Here is a 16,689-nt window from a genome sequence, read left to right on the forward strand (position 1 = left end):
GCTTTCTCATTTGTAAAATAGGAATGAGAACAATATCCACTAAAGTGTGTTAGGAGGCTCTTACAGGGATACGGCATGTAAGGTATGTATCCTAATGCCTAGTACAGATAAGTAAACAATAAACGCTAGCTACTATACTATTAAAACAACAACAGAAAGTTATGTATAGAAATAAAGATGATTTGATGTTCTAATAAACATAATAAAAGGAATTTCCTCTTCACAGACTCTAGTAAGATAATTATATGGATTTAGAACATCAACAAAAAATGGTGCCAAAAAAAGTTTTTAATGAGGATACAATAATTTGGGAGTGAAGTTCAAACTTCTCTGTGAATTTAAGTGCCAGGAAGAAAAGGATAAAAAATCCAAGGTGCAGGGGAAATTGTTGTGCCCCTTAATCACTTGGAAAATAGGCAGGCGGATGAAAGTCATAGGTGTTCTGTGATATGCAAGAAAAATTATGCAATACCTGCAAATAGGGAAAATGACTAATTACTATGTGAATTTTCAGTAGATTGCTGAACATAGTCTAGTGGGCCCTCCTGGATTACCTGATTGTATAAAGGATTATATAAGAGTACGTATTTAACTGACGAGGTTCTCTCACAACTCTGTAGGAGTATGGATCAATTGATAGACAACCAATAGCATAGCAAGAGATTCCTGTTTACACAAATGCAAAACCTCTTGTTCAGTTGACAACGTAAACCTCTCACTCAAATTCTCACTTAAGCTAATCTTAATATTTGACTGGTTCTCTAAATAAACAGGCTTTGGTATGTATTCCCTCATCAATTAATCTTTGAGCACATACTCATTTTACATTTGTAGTAAGGTCCCATTTTAAAGTTTTTGAAAATTAGACTTTATCAGAACAACTAGACAGTATTTTGGAGGAAATGCATTGTGCAAATAATTCTCCAAGATTCTTTTAATTTTGTTGTCCTAGAATTTATAAGCATGATTTTTATCATAAACAAGAGTCATGTGGATTTACATGATCCGGTCTCTGCTTAATTCTTTCTTCATCTCTTACTACTCCTTGCCTTGTTTCTGATAACCTAGACATGTTGATAAGGCAAAACATTCTCTCCCCTTCTCACTTCTGTATTTTCACATTCCATGTCTTCCAGACCAATGCCATCTACCCTTCCCATGATGTACACAACATACCTCCCCCTTCTCCTCAGTGACTCATACTCACTCTTTAAGTTTCAGCTGCTACTTCTCTGGGAGATTTTCCTCTTCCCCAAGCCCCATTTGGTTCTCTGAATTTGTATCTCCCTAGTAGCCTTAGTCACCTTTCTCTTCATCACATTTTACCACGCTGTATTAGAGCTATGTGGTCTTTCTCCATGGACACATAAGTTCCCGGAGATATAGCAACTATTAATGCTTTTATTTATTATGGCATTCCTTGGTTCATTAGTTCTCTATTGTTGCATAACGAATCACCACACATTTAGGAACTTAAAAGAACCCACATTATCTGTTTCTTTGGGTCAAGAGTCTGTGCACAGCTTAGCTGTTTGCTCTACTTCAAGGTCTCTCACAAGGTTGCAAACAAGGTATCAGTCAGGGCTGGAGTCTCATTAAAAGCTAAAAGAGGGAAAGTGCAGCTTCCAAGCTTAAACAATTGTTGGGCAGAGCTCAGATTCTCCCTCACGATTGCCCAGAGTCTACCTTTAGGTTCTGACCGTGTGAGCCTCTCCAAGATGGCAGCTTGCTTCATGAAAGTATGCAAACTGAGAAGATAACAGATTTTAGCAAGATAGAAGTTACAATCTTATATAACATAATCAAAGAGAGTGACATCTCCTCATCTTTGCCAAATTCTGTTAGAAGCAAATCATAGGTGTCTGTTCACACTCAAGGAGAGAAGTTATGCAAGGTGGGGATCATGAGAGTGCTGACCACAGTAGGGCCTGGTACTGTGTTGGCACACAGTAGGTATTAAAATAATAGCTTCCAAATGAATGATTCATTCAATGAAAGGATGATTTATATGAGGACTCCTTTACAGAAATATGCAGAAAATCCCTTCCTTTGACCATAAGATAACAGATAAATTTGTTTAGCTATATTTTTTCCTCTAAATTTCTTTGTTTTTTTACTCTCCATTATTTGTTTTCAGAATATTTTTTTTTTACGTATGTCCGGTTAACCTAAAGAGTAGAGACTTATGAAAAAAACAAAAAAATTAAAAATAAATCAGCAAAAACAACTTCAAATAATTTTAAAATACACAAGCATCCTGTGTTATTTCCTAATATTTTGAAGCCACATTGCAAATACATGTATCCAGAGTAGTGTAAACATTGGCACAGCTGTGTACAGAATCTCCTATTTAAATTATTTCGTCATAGATTTTCTTTACCCTCTGGAATTATGACTTTAATGTTACACACTAAAACTGCTTCATGTAGTGACGTTGACTTCACTGAATTTTATAACCAGAAACACTTTTGACTTCTGATGAAGAAGAAGAAAAAAGATAGTATCATCCTTGCAAATTTTGTCTAAACAGTAAGTCAGAATTGAATAATTCTACAATAAAAGAGAAACACTATTAAATTCTGTTTCCCTCATTTTTGTGTCTGATATCTGAACATTTCTTTCATCCATGATTTTGGATTCTTCTAAAGTAATAGACAAAGGGCCAAAGTAAACCGAAGAGATTACATAAATATACTTAATGATCCTTGCCATATACACAACACCTAATATTACAGGACAATGTTCCTCGAGCATGCATCCACTGTTTCCCAGGATAAATAAACTCTTTTGAAAAGTGTATTGTATATGGGTTAATGCTTGCAAAGGTTAAAAACATCAAATTCTGAAATATCATGACCTGACATTAATGACCCAATAATAGGTTGACATTTGCAATTCTTTTTGGGGGGTAATAGCCCACCATATGCAAAGATCAGCTTCTGCATTTAGCTGCTTATCTCAAAGGAAAAAAAAAATGAGTAATAATAGTACTGGGGAGGTTAATAATAAGTAAAGGCTTAGTATAGCTTTTATCAGTGTGTTCAGAAAATGAACTGAGAATTGCTGTCTACTTGATTGGGAAGGGGAAGGGAAGAATGGATCCATATGGGAGGCATCACTCAGCTTCCAGTGTTTGTGTGAAGGTGGTTCACAAGGTTACCTGAGCTGATGCAACATAAAGCTAAAATTTGCATGTCAAAGCTTTGTTCCTTTTGTGAGATACTGCCACACAAATCACTGGCCCTGGGGCTTAAGTTTCACAGATGTCTAAACTCATTTAAAAATTAAAGTGCAATAATTTGTAATCCACAGTACATCTAATAGTTCTGATTCTTCAGAATGTTTTGTTTTGCTATTCTTTGTTTCTACCAACTAAAATTCTACTTTTTCATAGACTATCTCAGGTTTTCCCTGGGAAAGTTAATGTATTCTTTGACAAGAACATCCTTCTTTGGGACCATTATATTATTGCTACAGTTAAGATTCAAAAAAGAATAATACTTATTCATATTTAAAATCACAACCAAAAATAACTTGGCATTAAACTGACCATTACATTTCCTGGGCTTCTGGAAAAATAAAAACGTGACTCATGAATGCTAGTTCTTTGTCCATGTTACTTATTCTTTCAACTACCTTCAAGTTTTCAGAATACATTGTGAGGAACATTTGCACTACATTTTCTTCTATGAATTATTTCATCAGAATTAATGTCTTTACATTACTAGAAAATATCCTAAGATGCAATGCTCCAATAGGCTTATAATGACTTGCTATAGATTATATTTATTAACATTGCCATAAATTAACATCTTTCCTCAGTAGAGTTGAAAGCATTACGTGATAAAATTTTAAAGTTCACAGAAAAGAATTATAAATGGTGAAGCAAGTAGAATTTTGCTTCAATTTGCTTAGATATACATTTGCAGTATTCCTTTAGTGCACTGAACATAGGAAATGTAAACATTACTTTTGGTCTCTTTTTTCTACTTTACACCAAATCCATAGGAAATGCTACAGCAACATTTTAGGTGCTTACAGCATTGGGATTAGTCCCAGTTATGCCGGTCACTTCAGTGTTTCAATTTTTGCCCCTTTTCCTTAAGTAAATGGAAACAATTTCACAATTCTGTTTCATATTTTTTCACAACTCTGTAGATTTTTTTTTCAAGAGTGTAGAGAATGGACGTGGACCACGGGTCTGGAAACACTTAACAGCTTGAGTGTCCTTGGGCAACAGAGAGGAAGACAGAGTTAATGATTGCACTGAGATTTCATGGTGGGAAATACAGAAATGAATTTTAAACTATGTCACAGGCCAAATCGATCATTTCTATATTTTAAAGTAACAATAGAATTATTTTCAAAGAAATAAACTTGTATTTCTATTTCTTGCATAATCATAGCTATAGGTTATGTTCAAGGATGGTCAAAAATTAGGATGGCATGTAATAAGTGAAAGGGGGAGATTATATATCACTTATTTTGCCCTGCTGATGAAAATACTCCTTCAAGTTTCAGAACACAGTAAATTAATGATTTATTCTCTTCTATTGGTGCTAAAACTCTCATAGAACATATTGAGAACACCTTAAAATTTTTTTTGAAAGAGAGTGTGAGCAGGGGAGGGGCAGTGAGAAAGAGGAGGCGGAGGATGTGAAGCGTCCCTTTGCTGACAGCAGACAGTGGGATGCGGGGCTCAAACTAAGGAATGGTTAGATCATGACCTGAGCTAAAGTTGGATGCTTAACTCACTGAACCACAGGTGCCCTGAGAAAACCTAAACATTTAATGGAAAGATTTTTTTTTCTTTGTGTAGTTGATGGTGGCCATTATATAATTAAATCGTCAATAAATTGTATGTCCAAAAACTATCACGTTCAAAATTGTGATCACAAAAGTGGCATCACAGTCACCTTATTTCTATTTTTGTACAATATGTGAGGAAGTATTCAGTAGGTAGTATATGAACATGTGAACGTCTGTTAAATCAAGTATAGGAATGTATATAGAGACTAAGATCTGACCTATGGCTGGATGGTATTGAGACACTAAAATATTCTTATTTTAGTATGGCCTCTGCATACTGTTTGATTAAAACTAATAACATGTATTATAAACAAATGAATGTCAAATAAAAAGGATACACTTTTATTGGAGGATGAAGCTGGAATTTCAAGAGCTATCTATCAGGAGTTAACCAAAGATCCTGGTGTTCTCAAAAAAAAAAAAAAAAAGGACAAATGTAAACATTACACTTTTAATTCTTAAAAAATATTACTATTTTGTAGATTTTCTATGTAGAGAATCATGAATCATGTCACCTACAAATAAAGATGGTTTTACTTCTTTCTCAGTTTAAATACTGTTTATTTTTCTTCCCTATTTACTCTACAATGCTCATTATCTGTGGTGAAAGTGAGAATCTTTGTCCTGATCTTAAAGCAGAAATTTCAGTCCTTTATGTTTCTATTAGGTCATATTTCTATTATGAAAGAGTGTTTAATTTTATCAGTTGCTTTACAGATTTTTGCCCTTTGTGCTACAAATGTGGTGTAATACAATGATTTAAATTTTTTTTTTAATTGGAATACCCTTGCATTCTTGAGATAAATTCCACTTGGTCACAGTGTTTAATCCATTTATGTTCTGTTAAATGGATTTGGTTTTCTAGTATTTCGTTGAACATTTTGGTGTCTAATTCATAAGGAATATTCTGTTGTTTTCTTGTGGTATCTTTGTTGGTCTTTGGTATCTGTGTGAATCTGGCCTTAGACAATGTCCCAGGAAATTTTTTTGGAAAGAGTTTGAGTTGTTTTTAATTACTTAAAAGTTTGCTATAATTCAATTGAGAAACCATCTATTCCTGAACGTATTGATTATCGATTCAATATCTTTAATTATTGTAAGTGTATTGAGATCATCTTTTTTCCCCCCTGAGATAGAAATGATTGGTATGTTTCTAATTTACCCATTTTCTCTAGATTATCTAATTTATCACCAATACAATTGTTCATAGTGTTCTTAGAATCCTTGTAATTTCTGGTAGTTTGAGAGTAATGTCCCCACTTCGATTTCTGGTTTAGTTAGTTGTCGTCTCTTTTTTCTCAGTCTCACTAAAAGTTTCTCCATTTTGTTGATGCTTTCAAAGAAATGACATTGGTTTTGCATATATTCTCTATTTTTTATTTGAGTCATCTCTCTTCTGATCTTATTTCCTTATTTTTGTTCACTATGTGTTTGCTCTCTCTTTCTAGTATTTTAAAGGTGTAAAGTTAGGTTGTTGATTGGAAGTCTGTCTTCTATGTAATGTAGACACTTAACAGATAGGAATTTCCTTTTGAGGAGTGATTTTGCAGGATCCTGTAAATTTTAGTATGCTGTGTTTTTCATTCATCTCAAATTATTTTCTTTTAATTGTTTTTTTAATGTTTATTATTGAGACAGAGAGAGGCAGAGCATGAATGGGGGAGGGCCAGAGAGAGAGGGAGACACAGAATCCGAAGCAGGCTCCAGGCTCTGAGCTGTCAGCACAGAGCCCGACGCAGGGCTTGAACTCATGGACCCGTGAGATCATGACCTGAGCTGAAGTCGGATGCTTAACCAACTGAGCCACCCAGGCGCCCTGTCATCTCAAATTATTTTCTAATGTTCCTAGTTGCTTCTTTGACTCTGTTATGGGCTGAATTGTGTTCCCACCCAAAATCATTTATGTTGAAGTTTTTACCTTAGAATGTTACTGTGATTAGAGATAGGGCCTTAAAGAAGTAACTAAGAAGGGAATGCAAATTGGTACAGCCGCTCTGGAAAACAGTGTGGAGGTTCCTCAAAAAATTAAAAAATAGAACTACCCTAAGGCCCAGCAATTGCACTACAAGGTATTTATCCAAGGGTGCTGTTTATATGTTATAAGAGATAGAAATATATAAAAGATATACATATATAAATATATAGATGTATATTTATAAATATATAAAAACGTTTGTTTTTATAACAAGTGTGCTGTTTCAAAGGGGCACATGCACCCCAATGTTTATAGCAGTGCTATCAACAATAGCCAAAGTATGGAAAGAACCCAAATGTCCATCAACGGATGAATGGACAAAGAAGATGTGGTGTGTGTGTGTGTGTGTGTGTACATACATACACATATACATACAATGGAGTATTGGCAATAAAAAAGAATGAAATCTTGCCATTTGCAACTATATGGATGAACTAAAGGGTATTATGCTAAGTGATATTAGAGAAAGACAAATGACTTCACTCATATGAGGAATTTAAGATAAAAAACAGATGAACATAAGGGAAGGGAACCAAAAATAATATAAAAACAAGGAAAGGGACAAAACATAGGGGACTCTTAAATACAGAGAATAAACTGAGGGTTGTTGGAGGGGTTGTGGGTGGGGAGATGGGCTAAGTGGGTAAGGGACATTAAGGAAGACATTTATTGGGATGAGTGGTAGGTGTTACACGTAGGGGATGAATCACTGAAATCCATTCCTGAAATCACTATATGCTAGCTAACTTGAATGTAAATTAAAATTAAATGAATTCAAAATTCAAAATTAAAATTAAAAATTGAATGAAATTAAATTTAAAAATGACTGAATAAGAAATGTGTAAGACATATCAACCAAAAAATAAATAAAAATAAAAACTAAAAACAGTATGTAATGAAAAAAATGAAGTAATTAAGGTAAAATAAGGTAATTTGGGTAGCCTCTAATCTAATATGCCTGGTGTCCTTATAAGAGGAGATAAGGGCATCAACACACAAAGGGAAGATCATATGAAAACAGACTCTGGCCACCAATAAGGCAAAGAGAAAAGCCCTCAGAAAAAAACAACCCATTGTCATTGTGATCTTGGACTTCTCTCCAGAAATATGAGAAAATAATGTCTGTTATTTCATTCCATCTGTGGCAATTTGTTATGGCATCCCTATCATCTGTTTGAGTGTGTTATCCATATTTGTGGATTTCCCAGTTTTTTTGTAGTAATTGCTTAAGTTCATTGTGATCAGGGAAGATGCTTGGTATAATTTCAGTTTTGTTTAAATTTGATAAAGGCCTAACATATGGCCTAATATGTTTATGACCTAACATATAGTCTGCCCTGGAGTATGTTCCAGGTACCCTTCAGAAGAATGTGTATTCTGTTGTGTAGAATGTTCTGTATGTGTCACTGCTGTTGTGTCTAGTTTTACCCATTATTGAAAGTGGGGTATTGAGGTCTCCTATTATTATTAGTTTTTTTATTATTATAGAACTATGTCTTTGAATTTTGTCAATGTGCACATCGTGTATATTGAGACTGCTATTTGCAATATATACCTATATAGATAAATATGCACGATATATATGCACTATAAATATGCACTATTCATATATGCACTATATATAGATAAATATGCACTATATATATAGATAGATAAATATGCACTATATATATATATATATATATATATATTTATAGCTTCTTGATGACTCAATACTTTGAATAAGCATCCCACTGCCTCATGGCCTCCATAGGTTTGATGAGGAATTGGCTGTTAATATTATTAAAAACCCATTATACATGGTTGTGAGTCTTCTTCCTTGGCATTTTTGAAGATTTCTCTTTGTATTTGGCTTAAATTTTTTTAATGTTTATTTTTGGGACAGAGAGAGACAGAGCATGAACAGGGGAGGGGCAGAGAGAGAGGGAGACACAGAATCGGAAACAGGCTCCAGGCTCTGAGCCATCAGCCCAGAGCCTGACGCGGGGCTCGAACTCACAGACCGCGAGATCGTGACCTGGCTGAAGTCGGACGCTTAACCGACTGCGCCACCCAGGCGCCCCTTTAATGTTTATTTTTGAGAGAGTAAGTGAGTGAGAGTGAGCAGAGTAGGGGTAGAGGGAGGAAGGCAGAGGATCTGAAGCAGACTCTGTGCTGATAGTGGAGAGCCTGACGTGGGGCTTGAACTCACGAACTATGATACCATGACCTGAGCTGAAGTCAGACACCTAAATAACTGAGCCACCCAGGCGCCGCTTAATGATTTGAGTACAATGTGTTTTAGTGTGGCTCTTGTGTTTATCCTACTTGTAGTACACTGAATCTCTTTGATGTTTTACTTTGTATTTTACATTTGGGAAGTTTTCAACCATTATTCCTTCAAATACATATATATATATATATATATATATATATATATATATATATATATATATATTTGACCCTTCAAATATATATACATACATACATACATACATACATACATACATACATACATCTATACATACATAGAAATGAAGGTCACAATGGTATAAATTAGCCTTATTAAAACATTCTACTTTTTTATCACATATGTCACAGTATTTATTGTTAATAATAACTCTAATATTGACTAACAATAACTGTTTAACTGGGTACCAGAAACTGTTAAATGACTTTTATAGATTATCTCAAAAATAATCATAGTAAGTCTATGAGGATTAGTGTATTGAATGCTTAGCTTTTTTTTTTTTAAGTTTTAATTTATTTTGAGAGAGAGTGCATGAGAGCGGGAGAGGGGCAGAGATAGAAGGAGCAAGAGAATCCCAAGGAGGCTCCATGCTGTCAGCACAGAGCTCATGAACTATGAGAATATGACTGGAGCAAAGTCAGATGCTTAACCAGCTCAGCCACCCAGGTGTGCCAACCCTTAGCTTTTCTTACATATTTTAACAACTTAATAACAAGATAGATATACCAACATAAAAAAGCATCACCATCCTTTTTCTCATACTAAAAAGAATAAAAGCAGTGAAATATATTCTTATGAATATATTTTTGAGAAAGTTCATGAGCTGCCTAAAGATTCCCTAAAAGAATTCTTAAAGCTCCCTATCAGTTATCCACTCTAAAAAAATTATTTTGAATTTTATAATTCTAAGCCTTAAGTTTCTTTTAAATGGTTGCAGGAGAAATTTAGCAGGAACTGGAAATGAGATAGAAAATTATCCACATACATCCTTGTACACACAGGTTTTATTGTATAGAATAATAATAAATAGTTTTTCAAGTGGTAATCGGGATATGTGTCTGATAATACTGTAAAATGTTAAGTGTTAGATAATTTTCAGGTTATATTATTAATTTTGAATTATTTAATTTATCTGGAACTTTGGTAAAGTCAAGGCTACAAGATGTAGTGTTGGTAGTTAATGATGCAACGTATCTTTGCCCATTGCTATGTAGTCAATAGACTAGGGTGAGCAATCTAAACCTCTATTATAAACAGTTAATATGAGGAAATGGATTTGACTTACATTGTTTTGATTTATAGCACTTTTCCATGAATGTAAATCACAATAAATGTAAGAAGCCCCTTTATTTTGCATACTTGGATTAGAAATTTTAACAAAATTTTTGAATACAGATTCAAATAAGCTGTGACATTGGAAATCTTTTAATTAGATTCAATTAGACTTTTATGATTTTGTTTTCCAGTACTTTAAATTAAGGAATTATATAGACTTTTTAATGAAAATACAAGTTTGAAAAATCAGTGATGTATATCATTCCAACTCTTAAAATGCCCTATATTTTTTTATTTTGTCCTATAACTCATGACAAAGATCTTTATGAATATCTCTTTTAAAGGCCATAATTCAGCACTTCAAAGCATTCCACATGATAGACCATTAGTTATCTTAAATAATTTCTATCTATAGTAATGAAAATCTTTTGACAGAAGCTGATATACTTAGGAACAAACCTTTGATGGGTCATTATATATTAAAAAAAAAAAAGTGCGACACTAGAGTGTTACCCACACCTCCAGAAGAATAATGTCTGTGAATAATGGCTGTAATTAACATTCAGATTTATAAATGTGCATTTCTAATACTAACAATTCCTTTTAAGTAAAAGTACTAACATTCCTAAGAAAAATCTTAACGATTATGACACATTCCTGTTTTAAAAAAATTACTTTTTAGATAGGCAGGGTAAAAACAATACAATATTTAATAAATATAGCATAAACTTAGATAAAGCAGAGATTTTGTCTTTTTCTCCCAGAAGATGATCTATAACCATAAAGGATTATTTCTGAAGCCTAAGAAAAAGTTAAAGGATTACTATTCTCGTTTAAAAATTCAAGTAACTGTTTGTTTTCATCTTTTGTATCTGAAATTATGTGCACATTTAACTTACTAAGAAATCATTAGTAACTATTGTTCTAAAGTGGGTTTATTGCAGAATATGGGCCTTTATCTAAGTATTGCATACATAGTAGAGACTTTTAAGCTGTTAGTATGATTATGTTTATCATTTGTATGATATGCAAATTATATAGTCAGCCTGAGGCTTATGAGAAAGCAGGTTTGTGAAACTGACGTTAAGGAGTGCTCCCTGCTTAATTTGTCCACCCTGGAACCAAATTTCACAGTGTGATAACATATTTGTAACAATACCTGGAAGGATTGTTTTTTAAATCAAACTTTGGCTGAAAACAACTGATTAATCCCTCACCAAAGAATGAAACTCATTTGTGTTTCAAGCCACATAAAGCTGAAGTTCCTTATTCTTTCCTGAAGACACGTTTTCCAGAAGCATGCTTTTCTTGTGCAGAGGACTGTAAGCAAAGAATATCATCCTAGAGTGTTCTTTTGAAGGAATACAGTGCAGTAGTGAGGACATTAGACTGCGTATAAAGAGAATGTTGTTCCCAAAGTCCTATGCCCAAAACTTGTTGTATCAATTTCTCAATCAATTTCAAAATCTGGATTCTCTCCTTTTTATTCTGCCTCATTGTCCTCAAACTTAAGCTACAATAGAGTCATCTGGAAAATCCACAGTCAGATAAATTTTGCTAGCTTCATCATGAGCAAGGGTAATGCCCTGATAGATCCTAGCCCTCTTCACTGGAACTGGTAAAAAGTTGGACTCCTGGCTATTTAGGAATTGTGGTTTCAACAGCAATAAAGACAGAGAGTCTGTTATTTTCCTATTGAAGTGTCAGAGTAGCCTCTTTGCACATAGTGTAAGACAAGGGAGAGAGTACGCTAAATAACATGCCACTTAATGGAATCAACTTGTCTGGAAGTAACACTGCCCTTTTAGCCTAAAGGAAATATTGAAACTCAGAAAAATAGGGACTCTTTTGAAATAACAAACTGAATATTCATTCCTAATAACTTCAGCTTTCTTGATGTAGTAGGTCATGTAATCATCTTCTAGACAGAAGTCGACAATGAGCTAGAGGTTTGAAAAGATGCAAGTTCTGGAATCCCCATTGTTGGAAATGGGAGAAAGGGCTGCATCAAGACAGGTAAAAAGGTACTTGAGAGTCTAGTTAAACTTATAGATGATATTGATGTGTAGGTAGGCACTAAAGTATATCAAAAATGGGGTAGCAAGAAAAATATATGGAGAACTTAGTTTCTTGCAAAATACAGATTCTTCACTGACTAGCTTTCTGACCTATTATGTTGCTTAACCTATCCATAACTTGTTTTATTCACCTTCTTAGTGAGCATAATGCATTTTCTGTTCCATCAGGATTAGAGATTATATATACAAACTGGTCACAATTGTAAATTATAAAGTTGTATGTAAGTCCAAGATACTATTTTTATTGATGTGATTATAGTTTAAACTTTAACTTTTCAGACAGTTGAATGTATATAATGGAACAGATCTATCATGTACGATATGTATAAATTCTGTATGCCAATATACATGTAGATAGTTTGATTTTTACATAATTATGTAGACTTATCTGTACTATGCTTATTTACATATTTTAATATACATCTATATATGTAGAATATATATAAATTTTTATATGTATATAGATATATATGAATAGATATGAATTTCAGTCCCTTATAGTAAATATTATTCCATACATGAATCTTCCATTTAAAACACTGCAAGTACAATGTTGGCACTAATTATCTGCACTGGAATTAATGTTGCACTTAATATCTATTTTTTCCATTATGTTGTTTGAGGACAGTTGAGCAATATAATGCCCATTGGGAAAAGAACAAAGTACCACAATTGTTGACATAGATTTTTTTTTTGAGTGCTTCTATGCACATGAATGAAATGAACTCAGTGTAATTGCTGTAGTGGAGATTGTGAAATTGAATGGTGCCCTTGGATATAACCCAAATGCAAACCTCATTTTGTTGCAGTAGTTTGCTTTAAAAGGAAAGAAGGTAGCAAACTTAGAATCAAAGAATTGCATTTTAAACCGAGTATTGCATTTATTTTCAATCTACCTTTTGTATTAGTAAATTCTTTGTTGGACTGTTTCTTTAGAGATGATTAAATTTAACATATGAGAAAATAGTTTTATGATTTTAATAACACCTTTCACTTTTTTTTTGGTGAATAAGATTAGTTAGCAAGTACATTATCTTGTCAATGTTTTATGATAATAAGACTTGACCAATTACATATTTATGCTGCATAATATTACCTGGACTATTACCTCTTTATTTATTTATTTATTTATTTATTTATTTATTTATTTTTTAATTCAAAGTATCTTGATTCCTTGGTGAATTACTTACAGCAGAAACATTTTTCAGAAACATTTGTTATCTCCTTAAAATCTCTTCTCCCTTTCAGTAATCACCCCCCTCTTATTACCCTTATGGAAGGATCAAAGTAGTAAAGAGAAGACTTATCTTTATTACTATCTCTGTAATTCTTCTATCTTTTTCCATATCAAAAACCATAATCCCTATTATCCCAAATTATTTTTCCAGTTACAATCTAGAATTTCTTTTCATCTTCATTCATAACCAATGCCTCTATTCTCTCTACTTTTACCCTCTAATAGTACCCCCCCCCCCGCCGACAAGTTCCTTTCCTTCAGTTGGGAAGCATATAGGTACCAGAACTGGTTTTAGGGAGATGGAATGCAGCAATCCAGCACAGAGCTATGGGGACTGGATCATGTTTGGTACTTCTTTTCAGGAAAGGCAAAAAATACCATGCCAGAGTCTCAGTGACAGTACAAGTGATGCCTGAGTGTTACACTTGTTAGAGAAGTTAAATGAGCCAATATAGCCGATAAAGTTTAATATTTATAACTTAAAGACAGGTACAGAATGTCTAGTTCTGAAATAGTCCAAACTCACAGCCTAAGAATTCAAGCATGCAAGATGGGAGTGAGCAGATGTTAAGATTCCAAATGGAGAAGTCAGCACTTGAAGAATGTTGGGATTAATATTGAAAATTTAAGAAATGTGGGAGCACCTAGGTCCTCAGTTAAGCGTCTGACTTCCAGTTTCTGCTCAGCTCATGATCTCACAGTTGATGAGTTTGAGCCCCACATCAGGCTCTGTGCTGATGGGGCAGAGCCTGCTTGAGATTCATTCTCTCTCTCTCCCTCCCTCCCCACCCCCCTGCTTCCCCTGCTCACGATGCTCTGCTTCCCCTGCTCATGCTCTGTCTCACTCAAAACAAATAAACTTACAAAGAAATTAAAAAAAAATTTTAAGAAATGTGAATCTAGCCATCAGGGAGATAGACCTTTATAGCAATTAACATGGGTAGGGACCAAGAGTTCTAGTTTAGGTTACTGGTGATAAAAGACCAGATATTGGCTCTTTAGGATTTGGTATAAACCAGGCAACATTGTTCAAACATAACCAAGAACAGCTGGTCAGTGAGGATCTAAGCCATACCATGGTCATCATATACAAAGAATCAGAGACCAGAGAGCAGATGATTAGAAAGTGATAGATACCACTTAGTGTTTGATAAATTACCCATTCATCCAATCAACAAATAGTTGTCTACTTTGTGGAGGCCCTGTGATAGTTCTGAGGTCACAGCTGTGAGTGAGCAGGTTCCTTGGCCTCAGCTCCACAAAGACTAGAAGCATGGGCTCATAAATATATAACATCACAGCACTGAAAAAAAATGCTAATAGGAGATTCTAAATGTTTTAAGGTAGCTTCTGTATATGATATATACTTCAAGTTTTATATAAGTTCCATTCTATTTACTCTTGAGTTATGGTGAATATAAATCAAGAGTAACTTTTCTAACTTCATAGTATCTGTAGAACTTGAACCCCATAACTTGTAAGCTTCACTCCAGATACTGGGCTGTCCAAGATTTTAATGCAAAGGGTTAATGTGACCATCTTGGAACCTAATTTTGGAAGGTAATAAATAAGTAGACCATCTTATCATCTTTATTGTAATTCTTGTTGTTGTATACTGTGGAGAATAGGCCCCTGCCCATTCTATCTTTGAGTAGCCAGAGATAGTTGTTTAATCTTTCAACTATGTATTAAATACCCACATTTAAGTGTATAATTCATCAAACTTTTAAATAATTTTCCTTTAAATACATTCTTTATAAACACAAATTTGTTATAACTAGGTATAATTAGAACATTTGAGGTTTTTTCTTAGAATTTAATATTTTTTCCACTAAATGCTGAAATGAATGAAACAAAACTGATCGTGAGATGTGGCTTATGATCTCAGAAATCCATTTCCCATCATGGAGACCTGTGTTTAAACCATTTTAGTGCCACCTAAAATGGATGCAAAATGAATCTAGCCATAATCATTATCTCAAAACAATATATCTAAACAACTTTCAAGTTATTTAAAATATTTTCCTAAGTGATGTAACTATCAGAATAATGTACTATTCATTACTCATATCCAACTGTTCATACTAAAGTACCATTTTTCATCTGTATTTGCCACCAAGGCCATATTCAGGGCAAAAACATAACACCAGTCTTTTAAATTATAGTTATTTAAGTCTGAAAATACATTCAAAGGAGGTGAATTATCAAAACTGACATAGATCTAATTAATTATTTTAAAAAATAAGTAATTGTATTTGTCTTAGGGTAAATCTCAACCTTAAGACATATAGTCAACGAAAATGTGTGTTTTAGTATACACTTAAAAATAAGATATTTGTCCCACAGCACACTGCCTTGTTCCTATCAACTGTTTACTTTACTATTCTCCCCTTCACACAGCATTATCAGGGAAATACCCTGGGTTAAGAAACTAGACTGTCAAAATGTTAACACAACATTTCATTCAAAGAATATTATAAAACATCATTCTAAAGAAAATTTTTCAAATCTGGTATTTTAAATTGATGTTCACTTTTTCTAAGAATATATTCATTCATTTTATTTATTTATAAGTCTGTGAAATATTTGATCATATTTGATAGAAAATCCAAAACTCCCTAAGCTTGTTTCCAAGTCTTCAGATTTCAAGTCCACTATTTCTTGACCCACCATATATTTCATTGCCCATAGAGAGCACCTGGCCCATCTCCCTGATTGAGAGTCAGTGAAGGATTCAGGGGAGTAGCTCTTAGGGTAGCCAGAGGGCAACTGGGATAGTAGATTGCCCAAGAAGGACAAAATGCAGAAGAGTTTTTTAAAGGAGGGCACTGTCCCTTTCAGGTGCTACAGAGAGATGGCAAAGTACCTAGACTGAGACAGCAAGTGGACTGGCTTCTCCATTAGGTCCAGCTGTGACTTTTAAAAGATTGTTTCAATTGAGTAGTGAGATTAGAAACTGGATTTCAAGATGCTACAGAGTAAATGAGCAGTGAAAAAGTTAAATGAAGTATGAATAGGCCAATGTTTTTTCAAACTTTGAATTTTTTTTTTTTTTGCAAAAGTAGAAGTGTGTGTGTGTGTGCGC

The sequence above is a fragment of the Lynx rufus genome, unplaced genomic scaffold (genome assembly GCF_022079265.1).
Source record: "Lynx rufus isolate CCGP_SWC_20201006 ecotype Redwood Valley unplaced genomic scaffold, mLynRuf1.p SCAF_1, whole genome shotgun sequence".
Taxonomy (NCBI): Eukaryota; Metazoa; Chordata; class Mammalia; order Carnivora; family Felidae; genus Lynx; species Lynx rufus.